The sequence below is a fragment of the Ipomoea nil genome, unplaced genomic scaffold (assembly GCF_001879475.1).
Source record: "Ipomoea nil cultivar Tokyo-kokei standard unplaced genomic scaffold, Asagao_1.1 scaffold2647, whole genome shotgun sequence".
Classification (NCBI taxonomy): Eukaryota; Viridiplantae; Streptophyta; class Magnoliopsida; order Solanales; family Convolvulaceae; genus Ipomoea; species Ipomoea nil.
The window spans coordinates 4,395,830-4,405,601 of NW_017619075.1; positions in this window are offsets into that span (position 1 = coordinate 4,395,830).

Genomic DNA, 9,772 nt, shown 5'->3' on the forward strand with positions numbered 1-9,772 from the left:
CAAATGATACAACTAGGAAGCCTGATCACCCCGGGACAAACGAATAATAGGAAGTCCTCAAAGGCATAATCGAACCATCGAACCATAGACCTCCAAATTCTAAGACCAAGACCTTAACCATTAGACCACAAGTGTTTCCTAAAATCTCAAGGGGACACAACCTTGTTAACCCCCTCCAAATCCCTAAAACCCAAAATCCCCAAATCAAAAACCCTTCTTCCTCCTTCTTTCTCTCTCATTCTTTCTCTCTCCCTCTCACCCACTCCCGCCGCAAACCCTCCCCCAAGAACTCGTCGAACCCCCCGGTCACGCCCCACACACCGCCCGACCGCCATCCGCTCGTCGCCACCACATCGCCCTCCACAACTGACGCTGTCGACCTCCCGTCTGTCAACCACCCATCGCCCGTCCGTCGTCCGTCCACCGCCCGCCGGACGACCACAGCCGACACGACACCGCCACAGCTGCTGCACCACCGCCGCGACCACCCACCCACCACCATTCTGCCCGTCACCAGCCCGTCGAACCCCCACTGCCAGCCGACACGCCAAACAATGCCCGCAACTACTGAAGCCGCAAACGCCCACTGCCGCCGCCGTCACTGCCGTGCACTCGCCAGAGCTCCCACCGGAGAAAGTAGACCCCACACCTGTAGCCACCTCCTAAAATCTTACGATGTCGAAAAAGTCCTCCAATGCCCGAGCCCCGGAATGGAACAACGCTGACTACACAGTGATTGGAGGTAAAGCACTCGAACTCGACCAATTCTCTCCGGAGTTGGTTGACATGCTTAATTTCCAAGGATTACTAGATACGTACCTCGGGCTAAAAGGGGACACGTAACCCAAATTGGTCAAGGAATTCTATTGCTATTTGGTAGCTACCAAACGAGGGGACAAGTTGGAGATCACCTCCAAAGTCCGGGGCAAGGAGATAGTGCGCACCGAGGGCTGCCTGACTAAACTCCTGAAACTGACCGCCACGGGTGTGTTAGACTATGACTGAAAGGCATGGGTCAGTACCCGAGACACGGGGTATAAGGATTGCCTCGGATATTTGTTAGGAAGAGAAGACAGTTTTACCTCGGCCACAAGGCCAATCGAGAAGCTGCTAACCGCCGAGCAGAAACTGCCAGTTATGATTGTGTCCAATAGCTTGTTGCCCACTAACAACAAGAGCAAGGACGTGGGGAGTTTGGAATGCACATTTGCCTACTTCCTTAAGCATAAGGTCAAGTTCAATCTACCCGCCCTTATGTTGAAGCACATAGAATTCTGTAAATCTAGTAACCGGCCCAGTCTACCCTACGGGATGATCCTAAGCTGGATCAGGGAAACGAAGGGAGTGGACATAAGCCGGACTGAGGCCAGACCCATGAGTGGAATGGTTTTCAATGCCCAAAACCTCCGCCGCAATGACATCTACCTCGAGGAGGTTTGCCTGAAATCCCCAGAAGAACGACGAATGCTGGTGGATCAGTTGGAGATCTCAAACAAGAAAATGAAACGGGCAATGCATGAAAGCGAAGAGCAGGAGGAAGAAAGCGAGCCTAGCCAGCCTGAACCCACACAGGGAAGGGGAAACCTAGGGGACCAAGACGAGAGGTCCACCAATGAGCGCATCCTCGCGCAGCTCACGAGGCAGAATCAGATCATGGATGAAGGATTCTCGTCCTTAATTATCGCGACGAGCTCATTGGATAGGAGGGTGGCTGTAGTCGAGACCATGCTAGGCGCACGTGGAGCTTCAAGCTCAGGAGCGGGAAACCAAGGTATACTTGAAATCTCAAACCTCACTTACCACCGACCTAATCAACCCCCACCCTACACTCGTTAAATGACAAACTTGAGCCACATTTCCTTAATTAGGAGACCAAATAGCATGACCCCTAGGGGCAAAGGGAGTAATCTGTGCCCAAGCTCCGAGGACGAAACTCCTTGTAAGGGGGGAGGGTGTAACACCCCGTGTTACGGCCTCCGTATCCGAAATAATTATTTAATTAATTCCGCTACCATATAGTTAAAAAAGATTTAATCAGACTAGAATCCCCATTAATTAAATAGTGTGGTCCACGGTGGACCATGGACCCTTATCTTTAACCAAGTCCTTAATTCTATAAGGAATAGGAAAAGTGGACCCTTACCATTCAGGCCCTAGTTAGGAATCCTAAATCTATATATAGGGACTTAGGAATCATTTAGAAACCCTAACACAGTTAATCCTACCACACAAGATATACCCGAGGGGAAACCTACAAAGGAATTCCCCTGCCACCAAACGTAGAGGAATCCACTGGAAGGAAATCTTAGAAAAGAACCTTAGTAGCCAAGGATATTGATTAGGGCTAAGAGGTAATCCATGTCTCGACAAAACCTATTTTCCTTGCTATATCTTATTCATTGGTTCATTTGATAATCGTATGTGTAATTCTGTGATTGAGTCTTGATAGAGCCTTGCTTAGGATTTATATTGTGTTTATTTGATGATCTTGACGTTCTTAATATTGTGATTGATTATATGTATGATCTTGTATTTTAATTATGTCTAGAGCCCTAGGGTTTATAACGTGAATTTCGTATTATGATGTTATTGGTATATTTGGGTGGGATTATGCATGATCGGGTGTTGAGTCTAGCCTAGGATTTATATTTAGGACTTTGCATATAGATTTCTTGATGTTCTTGTGGTTCCGGATGTCCCTGAACCGTTATATGATTAATGTGGAGTCTTGGCATGTTTAGGAATCGTGTTAGAACGTATTTGGTATAATTCTTGGTTTAATCCCGTTAATTGAATACGTGGTGTTGTCATTATGTGTTTGAATGTGTCTGGATATGGTTTCGGGTTCCACGAGAAATCCCGGGACCGAAAGTTGCCTGTGAGCCAGTGGGGGCTAGGTGGGGGCAGGGGTGCCCGCCACCTACCCGTTGCCCCGTTGCCCCTTTCCAGCGGGCAGCCGGCGAGCAGGCGACTGCCCACCGGGCACCCGTTGGACTGTAGAACGCCACCGACGGGTGGCCGGCGGGTGGTCTTCCACCCGCCGCCAACCCGCTGGAAAGTTGGTGTGGTCCGTGATGTTTTACCCCGTTTGTTGTTTCCCCGTGTCCCATTGTACCCCGTTTGTCGTGTATGAGTCTCGTTTGGTATTTTCGGTATCATTCTAGGAATTTATGTGTAATACGTGTCGTTGTTTTTGTGTCTTGATTGTTATTTGATTATGTGTTGGTTGATTGAATGATGATGAGTATCGTGGTCATTGCGCAATGGCCGGTGTGAATGATGATGATGATGAGATTGTGATTGGTGGAAATGAATTGTTGGCGGTTGGCACTACTTGTGCCCGGTCATTGTACTAAAGGTACAGGCCAAGCGGTTACTGTGCTAAAGGCATAAACCGACCTTCGACTAGCTTGCCGTTGAGCATGGGTCAGGTTATAAGTGCTGCGGTGTCATGTTAGAGCTATATGCGTTAACCCCTTGATATTGGCACTAGAGGTGCGGATCATGTGAATGGCACTGCGGCACCATCTTGATATGTTGGTGGTTTATAGGTGGTTTGTCGGTGGGGGCATGTAGTTGCCCGGAGGAATAAGGGGTGGTGATATAAAGGTGGCCTGGAGGTATAGGTTGGAACTGATATAAGGACGGAGGGGAGCTACAAGGTTGGAACTTGGTATAAGGTTGGATGATGAATTGTGCGCTTTGATGACTACTTGCTAATTGGTTGTCTTGAATGCCTTCGTTGCCTCTAACTGTTACTTATATGCTTATCTGCCTGTTATGCCTTGCGTTGCGTTCTTAGGATGCATCCTAGTCTTTATGATAAATCTATACTGTCGAGTCTGTTAATGCATCTTGCGTCTTGATCTTGGATTTAAACTAGAGTCTCGTAAGTATATATGTATTCCAGTTTCAAAATGAGTTTCTTATATCTACCTATATTGTACTTAACGCGTTGGAGTGGGTTACCATCATAATTCGCTGACGGTTGTTACACCCAATGTTTTTCAAGTGATGAGCATTAGCTACGGAGCGCGCTAGTCGGAACCGTGGACTTAGTTTAGTTAGTTCTAGCATAGTAGATGACCTGCGTGCCTTGGGTTGTAATTGAATATCGATTTATCGGTTCAATTTTAGAACATGAACATTCTCAAGTTCTTTAGCGCAATTAATTAATTAATTTTTATTAATTTAAAATTTAAAACGAATCAAGACGTCAACGATGCATATTTCAAATTCCTCAATCAATAATGAGTCCAAACAACAAGACAACACTACATGTTTAAAAATCCAATGTCCAAACATAACATAAAACTTAATTCAAATTACAAGATAGCAATCTAAGTGTCAAATAGAAAAAAAAAATCGAGATTTAGAGAATTGAGAATTTAGTAATTAGTAATTAGTATATAAACTTGGGTAATTTTCCAAATATAAAAACATTTAGGTATAATTAGATACATAGATATGAAGAAAGGAAATGTCATAGTTTTTTATGCTTACACTAGACTTTAAAATAATTATAGTGGTGTTATTAAAGATGATTGGCTTTGGCTTGTGGCAACAATTGAATCATGCACAAGAGGTGTTTGGTGTAGTGTAATGAAATCGGTTTGTTTCTCATGAACATAATCTTCGTGGCTATGTTTTAACGTTTAATCAGAGTTTGAAGACGAAATAATGACTATGAGAAGCAATATGTGGAACATAATAATTTATGGTTACAGAAAGCTAAAAGTTTGTTTATTAAGAATGTAAAGTTTTTATTTGATGCAGGGATAGCTCAGTTGGGAGAGCGTCAAACTGAAGATGTAAAGGTCACGTGTTCGATCTACGTTCACTGCAACTTGGCTTTGCAAAATAGGTTTGATAGTTTTTAAATGTAAACCATACATTTATAAGTTAATAATTTTCAATATATGATTTTCAACAGATGATCTATGGAAGCTGGTAGGGAATACCCCGACCGAGGTGCTTTCGTCCTTTTCTCTTTGTCTTTGCAGGTAACAGGTCGGGCTTCATGTGAAGAACCCGGTCGGGGTCCGACCGGGAGTTGCCCGAGCGGCATTGTCGACCACCGAGCGGTAGTCCTTTGGCGAGAGAGCTGATAAAGGACACGTGGCGGCTCTCTGTGACGACAGATAGGGCACCCGGGAGGATGACACGTGGTGGCTACGTGGAGAGCATGCCGAACGACCGGATTTGTGTCTCCGGCGCAGCGGCTATAAATACCCACAGTAGTTACAGTGTAAAGGACTTTTGGACGATCGATAGGTTGTTACTAGAGAATCCCGACCGTAGTCAGTCGGCACTCAGAGCAACCAAGTAGATTGTACTTAGGACCTTTACCGCGATCAATAAAGATATTTACTTGCTTTAATTGGTCTCGGGTTTATTTAATTATTGCTTACGTAGAATTAGCAGTATCATTTTGGCGTCGTCCGTGGGGACCCGTGCAAGAAAGCAACGTCTTGACGAGCACTCGGTTCCTTTGCAACGATGTATCCGTGGGCGTACAACAATTTCGCTGACGACCAGGTGGATGCAGCGAGTTCATCCGATCACCACGCTACCCAACAGCAAGGTCAGACGGTGGACTTGAATCTTAATCTCTCACCACCACATCCATCCAACACATACCCGGCTGCCCAACAGCCGGTGAACTACATTCAACCCGGATACCCAACACCCGGTCAGCCGTATTCGCAACAGCCGGCGATGTATCCCGGTCAGTATCCGTACCCGGTCCCACCTCCGCCGTATGGGTACTGGCCTGGCCAACCGATGTACTACACTCCCCCGGTTGGATATCCACCATATACGCCTGCTTACACGGCTCCAGCCGCCGCCCCTCCAGTTTACCCGACCGCACAGGTAGAGCCGTAGCATCAGTCCACTTCCCGGGCTCGACGCTCGGCTCGTTCGCGGTTGGGGTCGGGGGGTGCTGATGCGATGGAGGCACCATGGCAGGCCCAGCAAGCGGCCGAGGTTCCCGCTCAAGCGGAATATCCCGAAGAAGTTGCCCGAGCGGCAGCTTTCAATCGTCTTCGACCGGAGATGCGTCAGCGTTTAGGGCCCCAAGACCCGAACCGCCAACAAGAAGATGTACAGATGCAGGAGGCCAGCCAGGAGGCTTCATCCGGGCATAGCGGGTCGAGATCTCACCAATGACGACGCGCTCGGGACGCAGCTCAAGCTGCCCAAGCCGCCGAGCTCAACGAGACCCGAGGATTGCTCTACAACCTCCAGGCGGAGTTTGCGCAGTTTAGAAATGCGTACCCTGCAGCACCCCCGGTCGACCAATCGACCTTGCACCAGACGCCTTTTACAGCGGCGGTGATGGCTCAGCCCTACCCGCTTGATTTAAAGGTCTCTGGGGAGAAAAGTTATGATGGTCGGACGGACCCCGAGGTCCACGTTAATGACTTCTACAGCAATATGATGCTGAAGGGCGTGTCAGACGCCGTAATGTGTAGGGCTTTTTATTCCACGCTTACCGGTCGAGCGGCGGAATGGTTCCGGACCTTGCAGCCGGGTTCGATCGACAAGTTTGACACCTTGGCGATCAAGTTTGTGAGGAAGTTCGTCACTTCCAAAGTCGTAAGGAAGCCCTATATGTATCTCGAGAAGGCCAAGCAGCTTGAAGGGGAGAGCTTGACCGACTTCCTGGTCAAATGGAAGGCGGTGGTCGGGGAGGTCGAGCCCATGGATGATGCGACCGCCACCCATATGCTTCACATATCTCTCCGGGCGGGTTATCTATACCAGGATTTCATTCTACACCCCCCGGCCACGTATGAGGAGGCCCATCGAAGGGTCACAGATTATGCCAACGCCGGTGAAGCAAATGCCGTAAATATTTATTTAACCGCCTGGGAGCGGGAAGGTTTAATGTATATACGATCGGTGATTGCTCAACCGCCTGCATGTGGCGGCCCGGTCGGTTATTTTCTTTAACTTTAGTGCACGCAGATCAATCCATCGTCAAGTTACATCGACCGGGCGAGTTTATCGATCGGTCAAATGCGCTCCTCTTCGGCGGACATTCGGGTCACGCCACCGATCGGGGAAGCCAGGAGCCCTAAACACAATTCCCCGATCCGTCCAATTTCTTTCCACTATCGCACCCACTCGTGCCTCGAGGGCACAATAGTGTGGGGGCTGGGATGAAGGAAGTATCCAAAGGCCCGTCGTTCGGAATAACCCGAACGTAGAGGCTTAAGTATCCAAAGGCCCGTCGTTCGGAATAACCCGAACGTAGAGGCTTACCTATTTCCAAAATTCGCCAAGGCCTGGGGATCGGGTAAACCCGATCGGGTTGGCCAGTTTGACGTCGGAATCTCGGAGGCACGACTGGGCCATAAGGCCACAAGGTCGGACATCGAGCGAGTTGAGTAGTGCGCGACCGGACCAAAAGGCCGTAAGGTCGGGCATCTAAGATCGGTGCATGCATGTTGAAAACAAAATGTAAAGCGAGAAACGAACAACACAAGTTAAACAGGAAAAGATTATCATTGATCAAAAAACGTGCTCGGTACAACTCGGGACCGGGCTCCCGATTCAATGCTTACAAAAGGAGATAATAAAACTGGCAGGCTTCATTTCTTCGCGGCTTCGCCATCGGCCGGGTCAGCAGGCTTCTCAGCGGCAGCTCCGCTCGGGCCGACGACCTCAATCTCGGGGTCGTAGGGGTCCAGCCCGGGGTCGGGGACTTCAGTCGGGAGGGTGGTCAGGACTAGCTCGAGGTCTTCGCCCTCGAGTGCCTCCCTCATATTGGCCTCCGTCCTCTCCCTCATGTCCCTCTGACCGCTGTTGTAGGCCCAATGGCCGAAGGACCAGAAGAGCTCATTCGCAACTGCGTTTTTCCGCATTTGCCGTACGAAGGCCATCCCGGGCTCGACATCCCGGAAGAAGTACTCGATCGCTGCGGCCGGGTCTGTGCTTTTCTTGACCGCTTCTTCCCGAGCGTCCTTCTCCTTTTGCAACACCTTCGACAAGGCGCTCCGGTCGGTCCGGGCGTTTTTTAGTGCCTCCTCGGCCTTTTTCAGCTCGGCGGACATCTCCTCCAGCTCCTTAAATCGCCGGTCGGCGACCTTTTTAAGCCTTACGGCCTCAGTGGCCAACAGCGCCTGGCCATGAAGGGCCGCCCCAATTCGCGATGCCTGCAAAGTTAAGCATATTAGCCCGATTGAGGGTCCATTATACAGAAGTGAAAGAAAAGAGAGTTCTTACCTCGGCCAGCTCGCGACCGAGCCGTTCAGCCAGTTGGGTCGGGCTAAGCTTGGTCAGGTCTATCTCGACCGACGTTAGATTGCCGATCCGGGATAGTATGGAGGCATCAGCCATGACAGACCCGACTGCCGGGGTCGGGCTCTTTTCTGTCCTCTGCCTCTTGCTCCCGGCCGCTTCCTCGACCGCTTTTTCCAGCGCCTGCCCCTTCGGCTTGCTGGTCACTCGGGTGACCAATGTGTCCGAGGCATCCAGGACCCCGCCCTCGTCGGTGATGATCGGGATGGGGCCTAAGGGTCGGGCAACTGGGATGGAGTTCCCCCCCAAAGACCCAGCGGTCGTCTTCTTCTTCCCCAGAGTTATTTTCGTTCGGGGAGGAGATTTTGGAGCTCCGCTGTTGAAGCATTTTGGCGCCATATCTGCAAAAGAAACAACTACGTTAGCTCGGGAATAAATTCGTTGTTCGGGGAGTTGCGAGCGGGAAAGTTAGTTAGGGTTAGACCTGTCTTCTTCCGTTTACCCCGAGCAGGAGGACCTGCCACCACCACGCCCATCGGCACGGGCTTATACTTCTCTCTCAGGTCGTATACCGGGTTCGGTAACTGGGCGGCCTCAAGGCTCTTTGCCGACCGGAAGATCTTGTATTCATGGATCTCACTTGAGATCCGGACGACAGCCTCCCGAAGAGCCGGGGTCTCGACCGGCGTAACTTGTTTCCTAAAGCGGGTGCTCCAGACTCTGTCGATCGGGAGGATCCATGGGTCATACTTAACCGAGAAGATCCTCCTTTTCCACCCTTTGTTGTTCCCAGGCAGGCCTGCGATCGAGCACCTTCCCTCTCGGGACTGCACCATCAAGAACCCACCTCCGTAGTTACCCGAGAGGATCTTTACCTGATAGATGTAGTTGAAAAGCTCCATCGTGCAGGTTACCTGGTGCCGAGCACAAATCTGAGGAAAGCACGCTATAATGCGATGTGAGTTCGGGCAGATTTGCGCTGGCATGACCTGGTAGTAGCCCAGGAAAGCGGTCAGGATGGCGGGGAACGGGAAGACGACCGGGGCTAGTAGGGAGTCATAGTGCATCCCGATCCACTTGCCCCGGTGACGCTCGATAACGTTCCCGAGCCGCCGACTTGTGTCGAATTCTACTCGACCGCTTAATCTTTCCACGATCCGCGCAGCCTCCCCATGGGTCAGCTCACTCATCTGCTGGGCGACGCTCTCGCTGTTTAGATATTCGAACCCGTCATCCTCACCGGTCGCCGGTTCGGTTATCTCCTCCTCGACCGGCTCGTTTCTGCCCAGCAGATCGTCTGTTTGAGGAGCGATTTCCGGGTGATCCCCTATCACCCGGGTGGGCGTTTCTTTAATGCCCTCGTTGTCACGGCTCGAGTTTCCCGAACCGCTCGAGCCCGATCCTGAAGAGTCGCTTGTGCTCGAGGATTCCTGCTGCACGGGGGCCCGCTCGGGAGCCTTCCCCGGTCGTTGAACGACCTCAGGAGAAGACGACATAATCTCTATCTCCTCGTCGCTGATTTGCT